The sequence below is a fragment of the Aotus nancymaae genome, unplaced genomic scaffold, assembly GCF_030222135.1.
Source record: "Aotus nancymaae isolate 86718 unplaced genomic scaffold, 86718_ANA_hifiasm-v0.15.2.pri h1tg000108l, whole genome shotgun sequence".
Classification (NCBI taxonomy): domain Eukaryota; kingdom Metazoa; phylum Chordata; class Mammalia; order Primates; family Aotidae; genus Aotus; species Aotus nancymaae.
Window position 1 is genome coordinate 40850686 of NW_026988523.1, and position 26865 is coordinate 40877550.

The window sequence follows — 26865 nt, forward strand, 5'->3', positions numbered from 1 at the left end:
GAGTATTCAAGACAGAAGGAACAAGTAGAAATTAAAGATTCTGTAGTTGAAACTGGCTTAGTATGTTTGGGGAACAGAAAAAGAATACAGGATAGAACACAGAAGCCATTGGAGAGGCAGTGCTCATCCAGTAGTGTGGTTAGAGCTCCCCACATCCTCGTCCTAGCCCCCTGGTGATGTAGGCATGGTTGGGGTGAGGAGTACTGCCTTTGACTGAGGAGGAGAGCTCATTGACTTGTGATGGGACTCATTTCTGAGAAACAAACTCCATCCCAGAGGAATGACACATTTCGTCAAGACCATGGGCTCTGTAGTCTCAAAACCAGTAGGACAGGGATAAGTAGTTGAGACCTGGCTTGATGGCATGTGTGAAAACAATTTTGAGTCTTAAATGGCATCAAGTAGAAGCAACATCAACAGTGTGACCTTATTGGCCAAAAAGTTGCTGCAGTCAGAGGCTTTCCTGAAGGATGATATGCAGAGAGGTCAATGCCTGCCAAATACAAGGAGAACATTTCTGGCCAAAAATGGAATAGGTGTCTTTGAATGCTGTTGTAGTCCCTCACAGGCATCGAGAAGCTGCTCTGCCCCTGGTCAGGAACATTGCAGTGATGAGTCAAGCCTGGTTGGAGTTGGAAGAGGAGCTGGAGTAGCTCATCTCTGTGGGCCTTCCAACCTGCAGTCCCCAGGACCTCATTGCCAGGATGGCAGTTCATGGCAATGGTGGTTGGTAACAATTTATGGTAGATGAACTATTCAAACCCAAATTATGTTCCTATCTGCCTTGCTGCTCAGGCCAGTGCTCCTTCATGCTCTAGCTCTTCTCACTGTTCTGCAGCCTGTGGTCACTGAGTTGCTCTGGGATCCCTATTATTTTTAGTGGCACCTTATTTAATGCAGCGCTACATTTTCTAGCTAACTGGTACCATCTGTCTGTAATCACACTTCTCAGATCTGCCTCCTTGTCATCAGCCTACCTCCCTCTCTGATGGTTGGGAACTAGTTGTATTCTCTGAAGACTTGCTGTACTTGAAAATTTTTACTTGGCATGGCCAACAAAGGTACCATATATTGTCTGTGGAAGCCAGCAAAAACCTTGGGAAATAAGGCTTGAGTTGTCATCTCACATTAAGAGCATCCTGGCCTCTAGTGATGGGTACACCAGAGTTGGCTCTAGGTTCTGATTCCTTTGTCACTGGGCTTTGACTGTGTAGCCTTGGCCACCTCTTCAAACCCCTCTGGGTTCTAATTGGTTTATCTCTAAACAAGTTGAAGGGATTAGACCAATGGCTCCCTGTAGGGCCTATCCTGCTCTCAGATCATTCAAAGGTATTCATTGCCAGTTCTTTGCACCACAAGGAACATATTTGGACTTTTAGACAGGCTCTGACTTCTCAGAGCCTGCAGTCCAAGACATTCTGACATGGATGCACGTTTAAAAGACAGACACCTTATAGACAGATTATTGATCAATTTTGCCACTAGTATGATGAAGCTGTCACTTCTGAAAAGGGGATGTGTATGTACCTCCCACTTTTACTGCTTTGGTTAAATCATTTGCCCTAAGAACTCCATCAAATATAGATATGCATATGCCATAGACTGAGAATATTAGCCTTATAAGCATGTCAATGACATAATAGCATCTTTTGGCATAAATTTATATTCTTTATAACAACATTATGGGGTGAATTGCTTTAGCCTCCAATAAAAAGATGTAGGAATTCAGAGAGTGAAATATCCTCCTAAAGCTTCTGTGACTCCTTTATTGTGCCTGACTTCAGTGCCTGTGCTTTGTTTGCAGTTCTGGGCTGCATCTCTGAATAGGTATATTAGGTCAGTGGATGTATCAGGCAGAAGGTGGTGGGGATAGGGGGTTACTGAGGGAGTTAAGTTGACAGGATCATAGATGAGGATTCCTGGTTTCTAGAGAGGAGGCAGGGGGAAGCCTACACCTCTCCTCCTGATGGCCCTGGCAGGAGGTGGAGCATGAGTCTGACAGCAAGAAGATTATGGGGGATGTTGGTTCCTATAGGAAGCATAATTGCTGGAACATTACTGGAGGCAGTCTAGGCATGACTTGGTTGTTAGGACATCCACACATCAAACCTGCAAAAGTGTGTCTGGTGGCCAAGTGGGGTCCTGGAAGCCCCACGGTGGAATGTGGTGTGGGGCAAAGGCTGCTGATGAAGGTACCTCCTCTGATGAGTCCATTCTTGCATTGCAGTAAATAAATGCCTGAGACTGGTAATTTATAAAGAAAAGAGGTTTAATTGGCTCACGATTCTGCAGACCATACAGGAAACATGGCAGCATCGGCTAGCCTTCTGGAGAGGCTTCAGGAAACTTAGGATTGTGACAGAAGGCAAAGGGGAAGCCAGCACTTTACATGGCCAGAACAGGAGGATGTGGCGGGGCTGTGGGGGAGTGCCACACACCCAAACAACCAGATCTTATGAAAATTCTATCACCAGAACAGCACCAAATGGGGAAATCCGCCCCCATGATCCAGTCACCTCCTGCCAGGCCCCCCTCCCACACTGGGGATTACAATTTGACGTGATATTTCGGCGAGGACGGAAATCCAAACCATCTCATCCTCTCACCTGTCCATCCTTCACCTCTTAGGAATGAGGACAGCCACAGGAGAGTGCTTGCCTCTAGTTGCTCTTGAGCACCCTTCCTGGGTTAGAGAATTTAAAAATATATATATATATATATTTATGATTCTAAAGGTAGTGTTATTACAGAAAGTTTGAAAACCCAGAATTTATATAGAAAAACACAATAACAACGATGGAGAATGTTTCCAGTGGTGGTGTGGTAAATATGGCTTCCCTGCTCATCTGTAGTTTCAGTTTAAGGTGGCACAGTGTTTGGCTTATACACAAACACTGAATTTGAATGGAAAGAACTGTAAAACCCCAGTGTAGAAAGAGGCCACATTATTTTCCAACAGAACAAGATCACCCTGTTTGGCTGGTTGAACCCTAACTTATCACCCTTTTCAGTCAGGGTTCAACCAAAGAACAGATGATTGGGGATTATTTGAAGAGACTTATTGCAAAGAACTGGCTTATGTCACTGTGGGAGCTGTTAGACAAGGGCAACATCTATAGGGCAAGCTGTCACTCAGAACTCTCAGGCACAAACTGAAGCTGCTGTCCAGAGGCAGAGTTTCTTTTTCAGGGGAACTTCAGCTCTGTCCTTAAGGCCTTTTGACTGACTGAATCAGGCTCCCATGTATTATCTTGGATGATTTCCCTTACTTAAAGTCAGCTAATTATGAGCCTTAATCATATCTGCAAAAATACTTTCACAGCAATACCTTGATTAGTGTTTGGATAACTGGGGACGGTAACCTAACCAACTTGACATATACAAAATATCATCACATCTGAAAATCTGTCCTCTTTGAAAATGAATCTGGGGACTTGGGTGCATCATCTGCCTTGGTTGTCCAGCCCCTCTTTCAACAACCCTCTTTGCTAGGATGTAATAAGGGCTAAAGTCAGTCCCACTGATCTCACCTGGACCTGCCCACCTGCAGCATCGTATTCTGTCTTTTGTGTCTTTGTGACCTCTCCCTGTGACTAACTTGGAGGTTGTTGCAGGGACGGGATAGTATCTCCTGTTGCATTTGTCTATCCCTTGATGGTCTGAGTGCTGCAAGTGCTCTACAAGGCTTTTCAGTAAACAGTGTCTGATATCCATGACTTAACTTCAGGTCCCATAATGGCCAAGATTCTTATGATGTCTCCTTGTTATATCTCCTCATGGAGGAAGGAGCAGTTTGTTTCATTGCATTTGTGTTTGTTCATTCACTTACAAATTGCCAAGTGAGCTAGGCATTGTTCTAGGTACTGAGCCTATAGCAGTGAACAAGACAGACAGGATCCCTGCTCTTCTGTAGCTTTATAAAACTAGCACAGGTGTTGGAGGTGTGGCAGAAGGAGAGGAAGGAAACTAATAAACAACAAGTATACATATTAAACAAGCTAATTTCAGATAGTGTAAGTATATGGAGGAAAATAAAACAGTATACCATGATTCTAAATTAGGTGGTCACTTTCTGAGTTCAGATAATGACTCTCTAGCTATGTGATGATGGTCAAATTACTTCACCTCTTTGAGCCTCAGGTACTCTATCTTTTCAAAAAAACAAAACAAAGCAAAAGGATAAGAATCTGTGATGTTTGGGGTCTGGGCCACCTGTACTGGGAGCTGTTGTAGGTTTTTGTGAGGGGACTCTTGGAAGAGGAATTGTCTAGGAATGTAATTTGTGGTGGTTAGAGCCTTGCTTCTCAAGTGTGGCTTGCAAACCAGCAGCAGGTATCATTGCAGAGCTTTTTAGAAAGGCAGACCCTCAGGTCCTTTCTCAGACCCACGGAGTCAAATGTGCATTTTGCCAACATCCCCATGAGATTTTTCTGTATACTAAAGTTTGAGAAACACTGGGGTGGGAGGCTGAGGGCAATTTGGAGGCTGCTAGAGTAACTCAGGTATAAAGCATTGGATTCATCTTGAAAACCAGAGGTGGGGGGAAGGGAGAGAATGAATTCAAAGGTCAGTTTTACCTTGGGTGAAGTCAGTCTCTGAACAATTGACTTAAAAGAAACCAACTTTCTACCAAGGTTGCCAGTTCATCAGATATTAATAGGAAGGATGTAGCTTTTGAATTCTGAGAATTCTGAGAACTAGTTTCTATCTAGGACATGGCTCTCTGGGTGCTGAGTCCTCTCAGGATGTCAAATACTCAAGGTAGAAGGTTGTTTGGTGAAGAAAAATCAAGAAATTGGAGCTGGCCTTTATCAAAAGGATATTCAAGCTGCCATTGCTGGGTGTGTCATCCTCCTTTACTCAGGACTGTTTCCTTTTACCATCTAGGTTTAGCCTTTGTGAGGCAGAGCCCCTGGCCTCTGAACTGTGAGGCCTGCTGTGTCACCTTCTCCAGAAGTGGGGTGGTGACTTGCCTTTGTGTGCAGTCTGTGTCACCACTGTCCTCTTCAATGGACTCCTAAGACTGCTTTGCATTGTCACATTTCTGGTTGATGCCCTGTGGGAGATTCCTAGCCCTTTCTGTCCAGTGCTTCCAGAATGGGCTGCTCCCCAGTAAATCTGCGTGGGCAGCTAATCCCATCCATGGCATATAGAGTCTTGCGTGTTCCATCCGCCAGACGGTGACGTTTTGCTCCTCAGGTTTTTTCTTTTGTCTTTCTCGGGATCCATCATACCCAGGGTATTTATTCCATTCAATGCTTCCTTTGTGCTCAGCATGGTTCAGATTCCGTATTTACTCCTAACTACAGCTCAGAAAGATCTTGGAGGAGCTGGTAGCTGAATATGATAGATTCATAGTATGTTACCTTGGAATCAGTCCTAGTTAGGGACAACTGTGGATGCTGTGAGGTTTTTAACAAGTATGGTTTCCTTAGAGACCTTTCTCTGCAATATTCTTTGATGTTCCTACATAGATTTGTAGTTTTTTGGGGAGCTGGAGGGTACTCATATATTTCATCTGCTTTGGAACAGGAGACAGCCTTTGTTCCCTTGTCCGAATCAAAGTCAAATCCATTTCATTTCTTAAATTTCTTGAGCTCTCAGTAAGCTTCTTGCAGATATGTATACCCTAGCACTGGGGAGTAAGAATGGAGTTAAAGTGCCCCTGTGGACTGCATTAATCCATTTACTAGGGCATAATCTAATAATCAGAAAATGCTGGCTTCAGTTTCCTGGGAATAGGAGCTCATTTTATGCATTTTGCTCTGTTTGCATTGGCTGTCTCTCCGGACATTGCAGGTTTCCATACATTGGTCCTGTCTTTATCAGATTAGCGTCAGGTGGCAGTGGCTAGATTCATCTGTGGATTTGCTTGCTGCTGCTTAATGGATTGTGGCCTGTGTCTGACGCTTTAGTACTGACTGCTTGGTAACTCTTTTTTTCAAACTGATGAATTCTTACCAGACAATTTGCCATTAGTGTTTCTTTCTCTAGACAGGGAGGCATGAATTCAGGTACACTCGCTATCATCCTCTTTGTTTAAGAGGAAGGGAGGGAGACATAGGGAAGTCAAGAGATACATTATGAGTCCTGGCAGACATAACTCAGGACGCCCAGGACTTCCCACTACCCCTCAGCTGGGACTGCTGACCTCCCTCCTCCTTGCCTTTCAGACATGCCGCTGAGCACATTGGTGAACAAAGGTATCATTGTGCTCCCTGAAATAAAAAGTGGGGCTGGTGCCCTAAAAGCACCTTGTCAGGCTGCAGCTAGGGTACCTTTTAGTTCTCCTTTCTGCTAAGATCCCAATTGGAAACAGCTAGGGCCGTATCCTTCCAGCTGTTTCAGGATGGCACAGTACAGGAAAAAGTTCCTATCGCAGTTTGTGTGTGTATTGTATTCACACATATGTGTTGGGACACATGGGGCTTTCACCGTCTCCTGGAAGCCTAACGATGCTTCATGGCTTCTGGTCATCTGATGATGGACAGATTCACATATCTGTCTTTTGCTTCCACTTTCTTACCACACATCAGTCAGTGAACGTTTGTCATATCTTCTAGGCACCAGACATATCTCATTGTTCTTCTTCACAATGTTGTTACAAGAAGATACAGATAAAAAGATTGTGAAATGGCCAGGCGTGGTGGCTCATGCCTGTAATCCCAGCACTTTGGGAGGCTGAGGAGGGTGGACCTGAGATCAGGAGTTCAGGACCAGCCTGGCCAACATGGTGAAAACCTGTCTCTACTAAAAATACAAAAAAAAATTAGCTGGGTGTGGTGGCAGGTGCCTGTAATCCCAGCTACTTCTGGAGGCTGAGGCAGGAGAATTGCTTGAACCCAGAGGTGGAGGTTGCAGTGAGCCGAGATTGTGCCATTGCACTCCAGCCTGGGCAAGTTTCACAAGAGTGAAACTGTCTCAAAAACAAAAAAAAAAAAAAAAGAAAAAAAAGATCGTGAAATGTTTCATTGATAACAATTGCTTTTTAAAAAATAATTGCAACTTTTTTTTTTAATGGATTAACAAGCACATACAGTTTTGTTCCATGGGTATATTGGGTGATGCTGAGACTTGGGGTCCCAATGAATTCTGTCACCCAAATGATAAACACAGTATCCAACAGATGATTCTTCAGCCCACATCTCCCTTCTACCCTCTCACATCTAGTGGTCCCCAGTGTCTGTTGTTCCCATATCATGTGTATTTAGTGTTTAGCTTCCACTTATAAGTGAGAACATGTAGTATTTGTTTTTTTCATTCTTGCTTTAGTTTGCTTAGGAGGACGACCTCCAGTTCCATCCATGTTGCTGCAAAGAACATGATTTCATTCTTTTTTGTGGCTTTATAGTACCACATTTTCTTTTTCCAGTCTACGGTTGGTGAGCACCTAGGTTGATTCCACGTGTTTGCTAATGTGAATAGCACTGCAGTGAACATACAGGTACATGTGTCTTTGTGATAGAATCAAGTGCTTTGTCTTCCAATATTGCGGTCAACTTTTCATTAAAAAACCCCAAACTAAAAATACTCTGACTGCTGTTTTTCCTGCATGACTAATCAGTATTTGTAAATCCTTTATGTATAACCATTATATTTTGAATAGATATATTAGGCAATTGATATTTTTCAATTCGCTTCATGTTTACTGAATACCCAGTATGCACCCAGGACTGTGTAAGAGATTGAGGTAGAGGTAGGGGTGTGTCAGACATCTCTTTTGGACTCTGTGAGTTCTTTTGCTTTTGGACCCCATGAAAACCTCATCTCAGAGCCTTGGCCTCTCTCCTCAGAAAACTCATCAACAGGGAGTGGAATTTACCATATTATTTCAGGAGCCCATAGACCTTTGAGAAAGTTCATGGGGATTTGTAGGTCCCGTGATAAGAACCACTTGTCTTGATGATAAGACAAATCATGTGAGAGCTGGATGGTAATTTTGCCATCATCTGCTGCACTTTGGGACGTACAGCTACTACTTTTGGGGCCCTCATAGAATGTTTTCCTTTTAAAGAATGATCTAGAAACTGAAATACTTTCCTGTCATAATAACCGGAAGAGAGGCTGCTTAGGGTCCCTGGATGGGAACTATTCCAGTAGCCCATGAGAAAGAGCAGCAAGAGCTCTGGAGAAAGTCTCTCGAGGCATTCTAGAGCCTTTACTTTCCTCCAGTTTGGAAATGGGGTCTGACAGCTTAGTGTTTGACACAGGCAATATGGAAACTGATTAACTGAGGAGGATTTACCATACAGACATAACTCTGCAAGCGTTGAGCTCATGTGTCTTTATTTCCCTAGGAACTTATATGGGGTCCCTGCTTTTAGTTTCTATTTAGATAAAGCAGAAATCTCTATTGGGTTTACTCTGCATTCTATAAAAGCCAAAAAACAAAACAAAAAAAATGACAAATGGTAACATGTAAGTGAAGGACATGTACTGCTGCTATTCTTTTTTTATTTAAAAATTGCCAACAGAAAGAGGCTTCAGTCAGTTTAAGAGAAGTATTGGGAACCTAGTTGCATGGCTTTTTATTCTTCCCTTATTAAAAATTTATGGTAGTCTTCCTAATTCTTTATACAGCTATAGCTTTCTCTTGGATCCTAGAGTACTTAACAGCTAGGTCTGGGGAATCTCTCTCTTGTCTTTGTGAGGTATTGAAGGGTAGCAAAAGGTATTCTTTTCAGATGAGGGGATTTACAGAGGCATTTAGAATTGCCTAGAGTCGTCCTCTGAAGACTTGAAGAGTGAACCATATTAGGGATCCTTGGCTTGTTGTAAAGGAAACGGATGGCATGGGAGAGGCAGCAGAGATGGTAACAGTTGGTATATGGTCAAAGTGACAAATAGGAACCTATCCTGTGAATAATAGGATGTCTTTGATGCTGCTGGTGGGAATGTAAATTGGTACACCCTCTTAAGAAGGCAACTTGATTATATATATATGTGTATACATATATACATATGTATATGATACATATATGTGTATGTATATACATGTATATATCAAAATACTTCAACATTTTAAACCTTTAGCTGAATAATTCTTTAACCTAGGAATCTATTCTAAAGAAATAGCCTAAATGTGGTAAAATATTTTTGCATTATATCTTTACATTCATCAATTTTATTTATAATAATGAAAAATGGAAAGACAGCTTAAGTGCTCACAATTGAGGAATTTTTATGTAAGTGGCCAAATGATAAAAATTTATGCAGTTATTAAGCTTGTTTACAAATAGAGAAACAAGGAAAGAATTGGGAATCTGGTGAAGTCAATGATTAATTTGTATTAATCCATTTTCATTCTACTGATAAAGGCATACCTGAGACTGGGTAATTAATAATGAAAAAGAGGTTTAATGGACTCACAGTTCCACGTGGCTGGGGAAGCCTCACAATCATGTCGGAAGGTGAAAGGCATGTCTTACACACAGCAATAGGCAAGGGGGAAAATGAGAGCCAAGTAAAAGGGGGGATGCCGTATAAAAACATCAGATCTCGTGAGACTTACCTACTACCAAGAGAACAGTATGGGGTAAACCACCTCCATGATTCCATTATTTGCCTCTGGGTCCCTCTCACAACACGTGGGAATTACGGGAGCTACAATTCAAGATGAGATTTGGGTGGAGACACAGCCAAACCATATCAGAATTCTTTCAGATTTTTTTCCCTCATACCTTTTAACGTATTTTTTTCCACATTCTGTTGCTACAAAGATACTTACAAAAGTGTAGATGCCTCTGCTCCCTAATCCCAGTGTTCATCTCTCTTGGGTATGGGTTCTGAAAAGACCTCTGGCACTGTAATTTCCCGTTTATCCACATCTCTGATGAGCAGAATTTCTCATGAGGAGCTCAGCTGGGTGATCACTGCAAAGCCCAGTCGAGGCATATGTAGGGAGATGCCTTTCTGCTAAAGAACTTGGCACACTAGGATTTTTTCTTTTTTTTTCATTTGAAAAACTGCATTTGAGAGGGGTAGACTGATTACTTCAGACTTGGAGAGAATATTTATTTTATTTTCTTTTTTGAGACAAAGTCTCACCGTGTCACCCAGGATCAAGTGTAGTGGCACGATGTTGGCTTATTGCAACATCCACCTCCCAGGTTCAAATGATTCTCCTGCCTTAGCCTCCCAAGTAGCTAGGATTACAGGTGCATGCTACCACACCTGGCTAATTTTTGTATCTTTAGTAGAGATGGGGTTTGGCCAGGCTGGTCTGGAACTCCTGACCTCGTGATCCACCCATCTCAGCCTCTCAAAGTGCTGGGGTTACAGGTGTGAGCCACTACGTCTGACCTTGGAGAGGATGTTTAATTCAACCTCCTCATTGTGCAGACTAGAAAACAGGCCAAGTGAATTTCCCCAAACATCACAGCTGGTAGTGACAGATATGGCATCTCCATTTACAGAGGAAGATGGTGGAGGACACTGGCTTTGCCCTTTACAACTGTGTGACTTTGGGCATATCATCTCCTGAGAGTCTCAGGAAGTGGTAAACCAAGGAGACTGTGTAAGTACTTAGCACCATGTCTGCCATATACGAAGTGCCCAGTAAATGTTAACTATTATAAACAATAACAATAAAAATAACAGTGAAAGTTAACAATCATTACTTTTTATTGTTTTTACTTTAGGAAAAGGACTCTGGCTTCTCTAATTGTGTGAACTATCTCAGGAAGTAGAATCCTCACCTCTTTGGGGATGTGGGATAATTGTTCAGATCATGTTCCCACATAGAGTACATAAAGCAATAATTGAATGTTTGCAGTTGGGGTGGAATAACCCATTTCTAAATACTGTAGTTAAGGTCCTTTGTAACAAGCATATTACAATGCAGGTGAACCTCTATTTTGACAACCTAGTATTTAAAAGTTTGAATTTATCAACAGATAAATTAGGGTGATTACTGTAATTACAAATGACCTCTTCACTTTGCAAGATAATTAATTTCAAGAATATTTAAGTAGAGAAGCTTCCATTGATTATATTACAAGATTATTCCTGACAATTTTTCTCTAGACAATAATTAGCAAATGTAAATGGCATAAAGCAAGACATGTGATCTATTGTTGAGGGAAACTTGGCTTCTAATCATGTGTCCAGAACAGTGCTTTCAGATATCATCAATGTTAAACAATCCCAGTGCCGAAAACTGCAATAAACTCTATGATGGGCATGGAACAAAATATGAATTATTTCAATTTTTATTTCACACAGGATGTTACTAAATCTGAAATTAAATTATAGGGAAGAGTAGAGAACCCTCCAGAAGACAAGGTCACATTGTGGTAGGCATGTAGTAGGTCTTTGGGAGATATAAGAACTTTTTATTATGAAAAAATTAAAAAATAATATGAAAGTAGAGAGAACAATATAATGAATCCCCATTTTTTTTTTTTTTGAGACAAGGCCTGGCTCTATCACCCAGGTTGGAGTGTAGTGGCATGATATTAGCTCACTGCAACCTCCACCTCCCAGGCTCATGCGATCCTTCCACCTCAGCCTCCTGATTAGCTGGGACTTTAGGAACCTACTACCATGCCCAGCTAATTTTTGTATTTTTTGTAGAGATGGGATTTCACTATGTTGCCCAGGCTGGTCTCAAACTCAGTTCCAGCTATCTGCCTACCTCAGCCTCCCAAAGTGCTCGGGTTACAGGTGTGAACCATGGCACCTAGCCCCCAATTTTCAATTACAACTAACATTACAGGATTTAAACTTCTTTAATTTTATACCTGTACATTTTTCTTTTTATTCAAAATCTTAGTTCTTAATATTATGTCAATGTAATTAGCTATTTGTTTTATCAACAGTATATATAGAATAGTTTTTAAAATACCAATATTTCTGCTGATAATACTGCAGCTCTCTTTGTCCTTAGAATATATTCTACGAGTATTTATGTTAAAATACTGTGTTCTGAAGATCTTTGAAATATTTATTTTCTCCATATGCTTATGCCACCAATTTGAGATAATAGTAGATTCATTTGTTTTCAGTTTGTTTCCATGTTTTACTGATCTTTAAAAAATGTTTATTTTTCAAATATCTAAAACATGTGATTCCAAATTCAAAGCTATTAACATGGTATATTCAGAGATGTCTATTCTCAACTCACTACAACCTCTGCCTCCCATGTTCAAGCAATTCTTCTGCCTCAGCCTCCTGAGTAGTTGGGACTACAGACATGTGCTACCATGCCTGGCTAATTTTTGTATTTTTATTAGAGACGGGGTTTTCCCATATTGGCCAGGCTGGTCTCAAACTCCTGACCTCAAATGATCCACCCACCTTGGCTTTCCAAAGTGCTGGGATTACAGATGTGGACCACTGTGCCCCAGAGATGTCTATCTTTACCCTGTGTCCTCTTTCACCCTATGTAAACAAACTTTAAAATGAGTTTTTGGATGATCTTTTCAATGTTTGTCTTTTGCAAATGTAAAAATATATATTTCTTTCTTCCTAAATCTAATAAAAGGGAGCATATATTGTATTTACTATTCTGTATATTTGAGATTTTTTCATTTCTTATTTTGAAATTGTTTCAAACACAGAGGAAAATTGCAAAAATAGGATGCAGAACTCCAATTTACCCTTCATTCAGCTTTCCCCAGTCTTCCTCTCTCATATTCATTCATCCCTTCATCTATCTATACACACACACACATTGTTTTTTTCTTGAACCATTTAAGAGTGAGTTGCAGACAAGATGTTCCTTCATCCATAAGTCCTTCAGTGTGGGTTTCTTAAGAACAATAATATTTTCTTATATAATGACAGTGCAGTTGTCAAATCAAAAAATTAATATTGATGCAGTATCATTATCTTCTCTACAGACTTTATTTAAATTTTACCATTAATTTTCTATATAACAAAAAAATTTTGTTCTTGTCTAGCATCTAATCCAGGCTATTATAGTATATCTAGTTGTTATATCTCTTTAGTCTTCTTTAATGTGTAATAGTTTTGTTTTTCATTGTCTTTCATGACCTTTTTTTTTTAAATTTCAGTAGCTTTAGGGGTACAAGAGGTACAAGTAGTTTTTGGTTACATGGATGCATTGTATAGCAGTGAAGTCTGGGGTTTTAGTACCTATCATTCGAGTAGTGTACATTGTACTCACTAGGTAGTTTTTCATGTCTTACCCACCTCTCACCCTCCACCCTTCTGAGTCTCCAATGTTTGTTAGACTACTCTGAATGCCTTTGCATACCCATAGCTTAGCTCTGACTTGTAAGTGAGGACACCCGGTGTTTGTTTTTCAATTCTTAAGTCACTTCACTTAGAGTAATGGCCTCCAGCTCCATCCAGATTGCTGCAAGAGACATTATTTCATTCATTTTTATGGCTGAGTAGTATTCCATGGTGTGTGTTTGTATGTGTATACATATACACATACAAACACACACCATGGAATACTACTCAGTCATAAAAATACTACTCAGCTATCTCTTTAGTCTTTTTTAAATGTATACATACATGCACACATATACACATACATGCATATACATACATGCACACACATTCATGTATATGTGTACATGTATGTATGTATGCATGCACATGTATATACACATATGTGTATATATACATGTGTGTATACACACGCCCCATATTTTATCCACTCATCAGTTGATGAATACTTAGGTTGATTCCATATCTTTGCAATTGTGTGTGCTACAATAAATAGATGTATGCAGGTGTCTTTTTGATGTAGTGATTTCTGTTTCTTTTGTAGATACCCAGTAGTGGATTGCTGGATTGAATGGTAGATCTATTTTTAGTTTAGGTTTTTTTTTAGACAGAGTTTCACTCTTGTTGCCCAGGCTGGAGTTGGAGTGCAGTGGTGCGATCTTGGCTCACTGAAATCTCCTCCTCTTGGGTTCAAGCGATTCTCCTGCCTCAGCCTCCCAAGTAGCTGGGATTGCAGGCATGTGCCACCACACCCAGCAAATTTTGTATTATTAGTAGAGATGGAGTTTTGCCATGTTGGTTAGGCTGATTTTGAACTCCTGACCTCAGGTGATCCACCCACCTCGGCCTCCCAAAGTGCTGGGATTACAGGTGTGAGCCACCACGCCTAACCTACTTTTAGTTCTTTGAGAAATCTCCATACTGTTTTTCATAGAGGTTGTACTAATTTACATTCTCAGCTGCAGTGAGTAAGTGTTCACTTTACACCACATTCATGCCAACATCTATTGTTTTTTGACTTTTTTTAAAAATTAAGATGGAGTCTTGCACTCAGAGTGGAGTGCAGTGGTGCAATCTCAGTTCACTGCAACCTCCACCTCCCGGGTTCAAGCGATTCTTCTGCCTCAGCCCCCTGAGTAGCTGGGAATACTGGTACCCACCTCCATGCCCAGCTAATTTTTGATTTTAGTAGAGATGGGGTTTCACTATGCTGGCCAGGCTGGTCTCAAACTCCTGACCTTGTGACCCACCCGCCTCAGCCTCCCAAAGTGCTGGGATTACAGACATGAGCCACCATGGCCAGCCCTGTTTTTTTGACTTTTTAATAATGTCCACTCTGACTGGGGTAAGGTGGTTATCTCATTGTGGTTTTAATTTGCATTTACCTGTTGATTAGTGATGTTGAACATTTTTTCATGTTTGTTGGACATTTGTGTATCTTCTTTTGAGAAATGTCTATTCATGTCATTTGTTACTTTTTAATGGAATTATTTGTTTTTTTTCTCACTGATTTGTTTGAGTTCATTGTAAATTCTAGATTTAGTCCTTCATTGAATACATAATTGGTGAGTATTTCTTTCATTTTATAGGTCACCTGTTTCCTCTGGTTATTATTTCTTTGCTGTTCAGGAGCTTATTAGTTTAATTAGGCCCCATTTATTTCTTTTTGTTTTTGTTGTACTTTTGGGATTTTAGCCAGAAATTCTTTGCATAGGCCAATGTCCAGAAGAGTTTTTCCTAGATTTGTTTTCAGAATTGTTACAGTTTTAGGTCTTAGATTTTAATTCTTTTTTTTTTTTTTTTTTTTTTTTTTTTTGGAGATGGAGTCTTGCTCTGTTGCCCAGGCTGGAGTGCAGTGGTGGGATCTCGGCTCGGCTCACTGCAACCTCTGCTTCCCGGGTTCAAGCAATTCTCCTGCCTCAGCCTCCTGAGTAGCTGGGACTACAGGGGCACACTGCCACACCCAATTAATTTTTTTTTTTTTAGTATTTTAGTACAGATGGGGTTTCACTGTGTTGCCCAGGCTGATCTCCAACTCTTGAGCTCAGGCAATCTGCTGCCTTGGCCTCCCAAAGTGCTAGGGTTACAGGCTTGAGCCACTGTGCCTGGCTTGAATTAATTTTGTATATGGTGAGAGATAGGTATCTAGTTTCATTCTTTTCTACTTGTGGCTGTTCAGTTTACCCAGCATCATTTGTTGAATAGATTATCATTTCCAAGGTATGTTTTTGTATGCTTTATTGAAGATCAGTCAGTTATAAGTATTTGGCTTTATTTCTGGGTTCTCTATTCTGTTCCATTGATCTGTGTATCTGCTTTTACACCAGTACCATGCTGTTTTGGTTATTATAGCCTTGTAGTATAATTTGATGTTCGATAATGTGATTCCTCCAGATTCATTCTTTTTGCTTAGGATTGCTTTGGTTATTTGGGCTCTTTTTTGGTTCCATATGAATTTTAGAATTTTTTTCCTAATTCTGTGAAAAATAATGTTGATATTTCGATAGGAACAATGTCAAATTTGTAGATCATTTTGGGTAGGATGGTCATTTTCATGATATTGATTTTTTCAATCCATAAGCAGGGAACGTATTCCCATTTATTTGTGTGATCTATGATTTCTTTCAGCAGTATTTGGTAGTTCTCCTTGTAGACATCTTTTACCTCCTTAGTTAAGTATATTTCTAGGTATTTTATTTTATTTTTTGCATCTATTGTAAAAGGAATTGAGTTCTTGATTTTTCAGCTTGGTGGTTGTTGATGTATAGCAGTGTTACTGATTTATGTAAGTTGATTTTTTTGTTTTGTTTTGTTTTTTGTTTGTTTTTTGAGATGGAATCTCGCTCTGTCATCCAGGCTGGAGTGCAGTGGCACAATCTTGGCTCATTGCAACCTCCACCTCCCGGGTTTAAGCAATTCTCTACCTCAGCCTCCTGAGTAGCTGGGTTTACAGGCATGTGCCACCATGCCTGGCTAATTTTTGCATTTTTTCATTGAGATGGGGTTTCACCATGTTGGCCAGGCTGGTCTTGAACTCCTGACCTTGTGATTTACCTGCCTTGGCCTCCCAAAGTGCTGGGATTACAGGCACGAGCCACCGTGCCCGGCTGTACATTGATTTTTAACCTGAGACTTTGCTTAATTCGTTTATCAGATCTAGGAGTCTTTTGAAGGAGTCTTGAGACTTTTCTAGACATAAGATTATCTCATTGGCAAACAATGTAGTTTGACTTCTTCTTTTCCAATTTGGGTGTCCTTTATTTCTTTCTCTTGCCTGATTGCTCTTCAGACCTTACATTTTAACCAGTTATTTTGTAGAATGTCCATTATTTGGAGGTTGCCTGATATTTTCTCATGGTTAGATTCAGGGTTAGCATTTGGGAAAGGGAAGCCACAGAAATGATGACATATCCTTCCAAATGCATCATATCAAGAGCCACAAAATCTTGGTTTGTTCCATTTTTGGTAATGTTAACCTTCACAGTTTGATTAAGGTATGTCTTTTTTTTCCTCCCTGTTATTTTTTGTTCACTTAACAACACTTAATTTCCACATCCTGTAAATCATCCATGCAAGTATATGGAAAGCTTTCTGACTCTTTTTTAAAGCTGTAAGTTTATCCTGATGAATGTGGTTTATTCAACTTGTTCTCAATAGACTGATATTTGGACCATTTCTAGCCTTTTGCTTTTAGAAATGTCACAATATCCATATGTATACATGGATGTATAACCATATGCATAAATCATTTAATAATTTTCCAGTTTGTTTTCAGTATAGATTCCTGGAAGTGGGATTCCTGGGTCAAAGGTAAATATATATGCAATTTTGCTGTGTATTGCCGACTTCTCTGCATAGAGAATATACCATCTTACATTCCTGTAGCAATGATTGTTTCTCCATACTATGGCCAACAGAATGTATTGTCAAACATGGCTTTTTACTAATCTGATAGGTGAGAAATAGTATCCCTATAGACTTTTATTTCATTTGTTATGAGTGAGATTGAATATCTTTTCATTTAAGGGGCACTAGCATTTGTTTTTCAGTAAATCATCTGCTCATATCTTTTGCCATTTAAAAAAAAAATCAGGGTTTTGGTCTTTTTTTTCCTCAAAATTTAGGAGCTTATTGTATATTAGGAATATAAGCCATTTGTGATATGTTGTAAATATTTTTTTCTACTTTGTCATTTGTCTTTTGATTTTATTTATGTTATTTCTCTACCCCAACCACATATAACTTTTTATGTTTGAAAACTTTAAGTTTTAAGTTGAAAGTATAGTGCAATGAACTTCTGTATTCTCCATGTGGGTTTACAAAATTTTAATAAATTTGCCATATTTGTGTTATATGTCTTTATACACATAAACACCATTTTACTATTCCATCTGAAAATAAATTGTAGAGATTATTGATACTTCATCACTAAATATTTAAGATAAACATCCTAAATGTATTAGTCCATCCTTGCATTGCCATAAAGAAATAACCTGAGACTGGGTGCTTTATTTAAAAAAAAAAGAGATTTAATTGGCTCACAGTTCTGCAAACTGTATAGGAAGCATGATGCTGGCATCTGCTCTGCTTCTGATGAGGCCTCAGGAAACTTACAGTCATGGCAGAAGGCAAAGAAAGGAGCAGGCACTTCACAAGGCTGGGGCAGAAGCAAGAGAGAGAGGGAGAAGGTGTTACATTTAAATGACCAGATCTTATGAGAACTCACTATCGAAAGGACAGTACCGAGTGGGATGGTCCAAACCATTCATGAGAAACCTATTCCCATGATCCAGTCACCTCTCACCAGGCCCCACCTCCAACACCGGGGATTACAGTTCGATATGAGATTTGGTGGGGACACAGATCCAAACCATATTACTAAGAATGAGGACAAACCTCTGCATGTAACTACAAACATTTTTACACCAAAAAAAGGATGATGATTTGCTTATGGTGTTTTTTTGTTTTACTGTGCTTTTATGTAGTTTATATAGTTTGTATGCTTTCATATAATTACATTTATTAATCTCTTATATTAATGCTTCTGGATTTTGAAGTATTTGGCCAATTGCAGAGCATAGGAGGAAATCACCCATGTTTTATTTTAGTATTCGGATTTTTAAAAAAATATGTAATTTAGATCTTTCATTCATTTGATATTTATCCTAATATACAGCATAAGGTAAAAAATCTAATTTTATATTTTCTAAATGACAATCTGTCCCAACATTGTTTATTAATAAGTTAACTTTTTCTCCACTGAATGAAAATACTGCCTTTAATATATGCTTCATTTCTGTGTGCACTTGGGTTTTTAAAAATACTTTCTGTTGTGTTGCATTTTCTATCTTTTGGTGGTATATTAATTCAGTTGAATTGTTACTTCAATTCACTCAACAATCTCTATTCTCCTGTGGTTTAATTCTAATCACAAAGTATTCATTTCTTATACATATATACAAAAAATTTATGCCAGAATGAAATAAATATTCAATGTTATATTAAATATTGATAATTTTCTTTATCATTATTCAACACCCTTTAATGAATATTCCTCAGAAAAATTTGTATTCCAAACCTAAGTTTATTGTAATCTTCTTTATTTAATAGAGGATAGATTTTCCTGTTTTTTTTTTTTGTTTTTTATTATCCATTTTATCTTCTCTTCTTATTCACAATCTATGTATTTAAGTGTCTGCTATTTGCAAGGTAATTTGTTAGCATATGAATTGTATAAACAGGGAAAAAAGTCTGTTTCACATCCGACCCCCTACTTCCTTTTGTTATTTGAAGAAATCAGTTTAAAATGGAGATTTTTCTGAACCACCAAGGATCAGCTGCTGTCCTGTGAGGCCAGCCTGGGACTTCCCTGTGACCAATTTAGCTTGGTGGCTGTTGAGTCACTAAAGGGTGGGTTCTGATGAAGCCATTGATTCTTTTCCCCAGTTTTAGGAGATTCTTATTAGGCCCTGATAACCCCTAGCTTTATTTCACCTTTTACTCTGCACACAGGGAGTTGAAGGAATACATTGTTGTATGCCAAATGCATCAATTGTTTTTAATGTTCTTGTCATTTCATGCCAAAGTGTTTTGGGTCTCCAGCTAAGCTCTCCTTCCTTGGTATCTGTGTTTTGTGTGTGTTCGTACCGTTTTAAGACTCACTTAAGCTTTCATCTGACTGTTCTAGCCCTCTCTGATCTGTCTTTCCCTAAGGATTCTCTGTCCCCTCATTTGGCATGAGGTTGCACATGCCTTGTGTTATTGTATAACTGTTTTATTTAGGTCTCTTTCCCTCTAATTGAATAAGTAGGCTGGTCTCTCTGCCATCCAACCTCATTTCTTAACCCCCTGATTATTGCCTGCCGGCCCACAACAGCATCTACTCCCTACTCTACTCAGACCAGTCCTGTCCCTGCTCCAAGTTACACAATGTGTTTTCCTACCTCTTTGTCTGTCTCACATTTTCCCTGCCTGAATATCCTCTGCTTCTATAGATCTATTTATCCTAATAGGTTCAGCTCAAATCTGCATCCTCTGAAACTGTCCCCAGTCTCTGTTTCATTAGCAAATTGTACAGTCCCTTTAGAACTCTTAATACATTGACGCTGGTCTTCATGAGAATGTGAGCTCCTTCAGTTGGTGACTCTGTTTTATTAAACGGCTCTATCTCTTGGTAAGCCTGGTGTTGGGTCCATAGCAGACACTTACTATGTATTGAAAAAAAAGAATCAATCTTCCTAGCCACCAGGGCACTGTTGACCCGTCACTAGCCCCTCAAGGACAGTCCATCTACCTCTTTTTGACCTAGGCAGTGTTTACAGAGCTTATGACACAGCTAAATGCAATATCATGCATGTATAATATGTAATTGATTTATGCATATTAACTTTTCCCATCTAAATTGTAAGTCCTTTGAAGATAGAGACCTCTCTCTAACTCCAACAGTAATGAATATGCTTAACAAATTGCTTGAGTTTAATATATACTTGTTGGTTGAGTGTTGAGTATAAACCTTTCACAGGAGAGATGCTGTGCTAGACTTTCTATCTTTCTTAGTACCAAATTTAGTGCTGCAATTTGGAAATAACAACTGCTACCATACATTGAGCTTCTGTTCAATGTATAGCATTACAGACATTGTATGTATGTACAGGTGGTGTTACAGTTATTTCTGAAAATGGCTATAATAACAATAGCCCTATATGGAAGATTGCATTTTCTTTATTTTGCAGATGAGAAAACAAAGGCACAGAGAGGTTAAGCAACTAAGCCAAGATGTCTCAGCCTGGAAGTGGCAGAACTAGGATTTGAATTCAGGTCTTTCTGACATTAGAGACCACAGTGCTCAATAAAAAATATGTGAGTTTTTATTTCACCTCTGTGATGAATTGTGGTCCTTTGTACCTAGTGGATACTTACTGCTTACCTTTCAAGAGCAGTTAAGAGCTTTAGAATGACAGGTGTTGAGCATTCAGCTGCCCTGCTCTGTTTCTCAGGCAGTAGCCCTGTGACTGTGCTGGCACCTGCTGAAAGCCCTGTTCTTGCCACCTCCCAAGAATAGGAAGAACAGACAAGTACATTAGGCTATCTCTGCTGAGGTTTCCATCAGAGCAAGACTCGTTTAAGGCAGGGAAGAGGCTTTTTCAGAGGCTTCCTTTTTATAGAGAAGAATGAGACTGCCGAGAAGTCACCTAGTCTAGTGTTTTAAAACTTGACTCTGTGGTCAGCCAGGCAGGTGACACATCAGTTTTATTGAGTAAAAACTCTGCCTAGTGTGTACCCTAATGTTTGTTGAGTGAATGGATTGTTGATCATCAGAATCATCTAAGGAATTTTAAAAAATAATACTAAGCCTCAGTCCTTACTCTAGACCTAACAGAGTTTTTGTATTGGGATCAAGTAGGTTGGGTAGTCCAGATTTGGCATCTACAAATTTAATTCCCTTTCATCTTTTTATAGATAAAAGAAAATTGAAACTTAGGCAAACAGATTTAGAAAAAAGACTTAGTTGTCAGTGAAATAGAAATGCTTTCCTATTTTCTTACCATTTTCTGCAACTGGAGGAGTTTCCCCTTCAAACTTGCATGGCAGGGGCCAGTGAATATAGTGGGAAGCATGTCCTTTTAGAACTAATGCATATTTTATATTTGATCGGATGTTTGAATGCTTGCTTGTGTTCTGTGCTAGGTGCTAGGTTTGGAGTTTCAAGGAATCTTTAGTTCTGGGGGCTCTCAGTGCAGTACGAAGCATATATAATAAGTAAATAACTGTGTTAAAATAACTATTAAGTAAGCCTCTTTCCATGGGAAATCACTGACTTAACTATTCCTGGCCTGCATACCTCAACAACTAATATAATAAAGACCCTAATATCTCTATGCTCCTCTTTCTGCCCTATTGTGGCTTGTTACTTGTCACAGAATCAGCTGCATTTTAATAATGCAGTAAGCCGCAATAAGGCAGAACGGGGAGCACAGAGATATTAGGGTCTTTATTATATCAGCTGTTGAGGTATGTGGACCAGGAATAGTTAAATCTGTGATTTCCCATAGAAAGAAGCTCTCATTTAAATTGGTAAACAGACTGATCCAAAGTGCAATGTCCTTGCAGGGACATTTCCCTGGGAGGTTGGAAAGTATTCAAAGGTGATTTGATTTAGCTGTTGTCCAAGCTCACCAGAAACAGCCCATTTTATGGGCCTCTTGGACCTTTCTGTGAGGTCTAGTGTTATCCGGTGGCATTTTTCTTTTGGTGGTGGTGGGGATGAGATTAAGATAAAGAGAGGAGGAAAAGGCACCAAGGTAGACAGAAGATGATTTTACATATGGCCTCAGTCAGTATGTCTGACTTTTAATCCTCGTACTGCTGAAACTTTGGGCGAGTATTTACATTTCTCTAATCTTTAGGCCTCTTATCTGTGAAATAGAGGTAGCACCCTTGTTTATTTATTTTGTGGGATTGTCACCAGGATCAAATGAGATGTGTGAAAATACTTTGAAACTGTAAACTGCACAGTGAAGTGTCCTTTAAATGACTATCAGGAAATCTATTTGGTGGTAATGGCATGTGTGTGTCCCAGACATGTGATCCCTAGGCCTGCCGGGAAGGTGGGCTGAAACATTATGATCACAGTGGAGGATTGTGGAAAGTTTCAAAGTACAGTTCCTGGGAGGGTGAAGGACGCCTGACTCTGCCAAATACTGGATGTACTATACCAAACATAATGTTCCCTCTAACAGAAAGTGATGGCATCCTTGGGTTCTTTGGGAAGGTGAAGCATATTGGAGGAAATGCAACTCAGGTATGCCTCCCAAGGCAAGAGAATCCATAGGAAGAAACTTGTGATGGGAAGACTTACATCTGGAAAGATTAGAGTAGATGGATACAAAGTGATGCTAGTATGTAAAATCATTTTCTACCCACCTCGATAAGATCATCACAGGAGAAATGACCTTTGTAGAAAGATAAAGTCAAGAAAAAAAGTAGAGATTTCTCCCTGACCTTCAGCTCTAGTGAAACACAGGAAAAATGCCTTTGGACAGAATTATCTGATAAAGTGAGATCACAGGAGTCGGATGATTATTATTTAATAATAGCACTTAATAATTGTTCGGCCTAATCTTAGCTCATTAAAGCAATATGGAAAGTAGTGGTATACTTGGTTTGAAACTGTCATTGGTATAAAATATTTTGATGATGACATAATGGGAATCTATAGCAGAGCTTCCCAACCCACAGGTCTCCATAACGATTCCTCCAGCCCTGAGAATCTATGAGCGACCCCTCTCCGGTTCTACACTCCTTCAGTTTTCCCCAGTTACCAATGTTCTGGGTGCCATGAACAAAGGGCTGTTTCTGAAACCAGAGCTCTCTTCTTGCTGAGATTCTCCACTTTGCCTGAATGTGCCCCAATTTCCTTGTTTGCTCTGGCTCTTCTGTTAGAGCTGTGCATTTATTTGTCTTTACTTTTGTAATCTCTTTTGACTTGGCACCTAATGGAAACTTCTGTGTCAGTGAGATCCATGTGATAGTAAATCATGGAATATTGCAATATCACGTGTTGGCTGAGATTTCTGGGTCCATTGCTTTAGATCCCATCTGCGTTCATTCTGTAGCAGCCATTTACCTAAAATGTTTTTCAGGTGTGTGCTTATTATATTAGTCCACTTAATTTGTCTATATTCTTGGGTTTAATCTTTGAAATTTCGAATTAAACTGTATTAACAAAGACAAGTCGTTTTATTAGATGAGCTGTGTTGGTTATGCTTTCCTAAGTTACCCCAGAAGACCTTTCAATCTTAACAAATGTTTTGTCATATTTTATCCTTTATCTATCTATTGATTATTGCCTAGGACCAATTGTCATAGGTATCATACCTGTCTTAGTTACCATTATGCCTGAACCCAGAAACCATTTATAGTTTTCTCTAAAAGTCTATAAATGAAATCATACTCTCTTGCTGTCTTATTCTAAAAGTGTGATATTTTATGTGAACTAGACTTTAGAACAACCTCCCTTTTTATAATCTGGCAGCAGTATAAATTATTGATGTTTATTATTCTTCTATTCCTTTTACATGATAGATGAATCTGTTCAATTTTAGCTTTTGAGTGACTCATACATGGTTAACATTCTGCTGTGGTGTTGGGTGGTCTTTAGCATTTTATTGGACTATTTTATGAAACATCTCCAAAGAAATATGTTGGAACTGGTATTTATTGCCTTAATCTTATTGTCTGTATTGAGAAGTTGCTAACTAAATGTTTTCTCCAGCTTTACCTTAATTGCAGTGTGGTTAATTCCTCTCAACTGCAGGAAGCCAAGGTATTTATAGATTGTTGTTATTATTTTTGTGGCCGGTAGAAGTAATCGGCATTCAACGAGTGCCAAGAACATGCTTGGCATGAAGTAGAACATAGAATTAGAACCAGTTCCTGCCCCGTGAACTTGATGTGAGATGAGCTAACTGGGGAGGACAGAAGGAAGAGAAGACATTTTCAGAAAATTGTATCTCATGAAACTCCGTCTCAAAAAAAAAAAAGAATTCAATTAATAGGATAAAACACAGGTGAAACAGTCATTAAAAGCTAAGGCAGCATGTATGCTAAATTCATGAATCTAAGCAGTGAGTCATAGCAAGTCCTGGTATAATGGATAATTTATCTCAAAGAAAAACTAGGCTGGGAATAGTGGCTCACACCTGTAATCCTAGCACTTTGGGAGGCCGAGGTGGGCAGATCACATGAGGCCAGAAGTTCGAGATCAGCCTGGCCAACATGGCAACACCCCAGCTCTGCTAAAAATACAAAAATTAGCCAGGAGTGGAGGTGCACTTGTAATTCCAGCTACTTGGGAGGCTGAGGCATGAAAATTGCTTGAACCAGGAGGCGGAGGTTACAGTGAGCTGAGATCATACTAGTGCACTCCAATCTTAAAAAAAAAAAAAAAAAAAGCAAGATTATAGTGCTATAAATGGGGGAGGAGAGGAAGGAGAGTAGGAAAAGGTTAAGATGTAGAGATGCATTTAGTGGAAGGATTAAGGGATCCTGAAAATTACCCTGAATTCATCTCCCTCTAACAGCCACATCTGATCACTTTCCAAGCCTTGTCCCTGTTACCTCCCAGATATCCTCTCATCCTATCCCTGATTATTTTGCTCTGTTTTGGATCCTTTTTATATGTCACTGGTCTCTTGTCCTGTCCCCTCCAATCTATCTTCCACAGAGCAGCCATATAAACCTGATCAAAGTTTGTTGCTCAAAATCCTTAGGTAACTGTTCATGACTTAGAGTAGCAATGCAAAGCCCTCATGCCCTGACCCTGCCTGCCTGTTCAGCCTCATCTCACCTGGCAGAAGACTTGTAGCATCTGAACACACCAATAGGCCATGCTGACTCAACTCTCCATTTTTGTGCACGCTGGTGTTCTTGCCTAGAATGGGCCACCTTCTCTGTGTCTACCCAACCAACTATTCATCCTTCAAGTTCAAAAATTATCTGCTCTATGAGTCCTTCTGACTTGCACTCAAGTGAATTAGGTGTTTTTGCCCTTTGCCTGTGCTTCTACTGGACTTGGTAGATATAACCTTATTACAGCAGTGACTTTAGCACGTTGTCAGTGTTGAATCACATGTCTCTATGTTAACGCTTAGAAGACAGATGTCATGTCTTTTGGTTTTTATGTCCTCGGAGGTAATGGTTGCTGGCTGATGGAAGGACTGGCTGGGTCATGTCAGGCTGCAGGCTCCTCAAGGACAGTGTGCATACTGAGTATCTGCAAAGGTTTTCAACTTTCCTATACTGCAAGGGGGAAAGACAGGCTCTTGGAATCATGGGAAGATGAATTTATTTCTCATTCTGGAAGGTTTCCAGTACTGGAGGACAGGAACAGTTGGTACAAATGTCCTGGATTTGTGGATATAATCTTGATGGGGGTGACACCTGTTCTGTCTGCAGAACTGGCATTTATTTTGGACCCTGAGAAACGGAAGCCTTCTGCATCTCCCAAGGGGGTAGTCAGGTTTGTGCAGGGAGGTTGCAGACCCAGGTTTGCTTTGTAATACAATTACTCTCACCATCTGGGGTTCTGCCTTAAAGCATGAGGGTGGCTTGAACACTTCTGACCTCTGGAAATTCGGAGATGGTAACTGAATTTTCCAAAAGTGGCAAACAGGCTGACTTTTGGGAACATTAAAGCCCCCTCCTAAATGAACTTTGTGCAGGTAGTGGACCACATTTCATTTGATTCGTCCATGTTACTTAAATTTGTTTAGGAATGGAAGATTAAAAATTGATTATTTTGTAGTAGGAACTTTAAGCATTTTAAAATTTGTTTAAAAATTATTTTTTATTTACTTTCCTGTGTATATACAACTGTTGTCTAGTGTTGTAGGGGATATGATTTAGGTATATAATGTAGTCTAGAATCCTGAGATTCTGGGAGTCTAGGGAAAGCTATCTTATAGAAGTAAATGAAGACATTAAAACAACCCGTTATTACTACAAAAATGGCCTCAAAAAATGCTGTGCGTCATTCTTCAGGGGAACAGGGTATTGCTACTCCAGGTACTGGCCTGGAGTAGTCAGGGAGTACTTCATAGGGACGAAAATGCAATTCGAGCTGGATCTTGAAGGGGGGTAGAATCTGAAGAGGTATAATAGAGAAGAAAGGTAGGTAGTTCTGGGGCAGGAAAATAGCCACTGAGATGGGGATTCTTTATTTAATTTTTTTTTAATGTATGGTGTTATTTGAGCAAGTATTTTATGATATAAATCTAGGCTCATGATCCTCCCAAGTCTTATCTAACCTCTTAATTCTTTGAATACCTACCCTGTGCTCAGTACTGGGCTAGATACAAAATAAATATAAGACATTCTTTTCTTTATGGCACTTCAGTCTTGTAGATTACCATATTGTATGGAAAAACATAGAATCACCAGCAGTTTTTGGAAATAAGAATGTAAAGTTAGAACTTCAGATTCTGTCTTGCTGGTATAATACCCTAGGCTTACTGTCATTCTGTCACCGCTTTCCAGATGTGTTCTTTTTCTTTTCTCCCATGCTGCTGAGGCGGGTAAATGGCTACTCTTTACCTTTCAAAGACAGGAAATGCAATGTCAGGTGATTTGCCAGAGTTTAAAGAGACAAGTTGGTAGAAGAACCAT

General features: G+C 39.6%; 1 protein-coding gene across 5 annotated transcripts in view; it reads left to right on the plus strand.

Moving 5' to 3' along the window:
- CUNH1orf226 (chromosome unknown C1orf226 homolog) overlaps positions 1 to 26865 on the plus strand; it is a 385517-nt gene that overhangs the window by 113059 nt on the left and 245593 nt on the right. Inside the window, exon 1 of one of the 5 annotated variants that reach the window (XM_064370664.1) lies at positions 10497 to 10516. The exons of the other annotated variants lie outside the window; for them this stretch is intronic. The gene's annotated coding sequence lies outside the window, so the exon portion shown is untranslated. Of the gene's footprint in view, positions 1 to 10496; positions 10517 to 26865 lie in introns of those variants that run through there. 5 annotated transcript variants of the gene reach the window in all.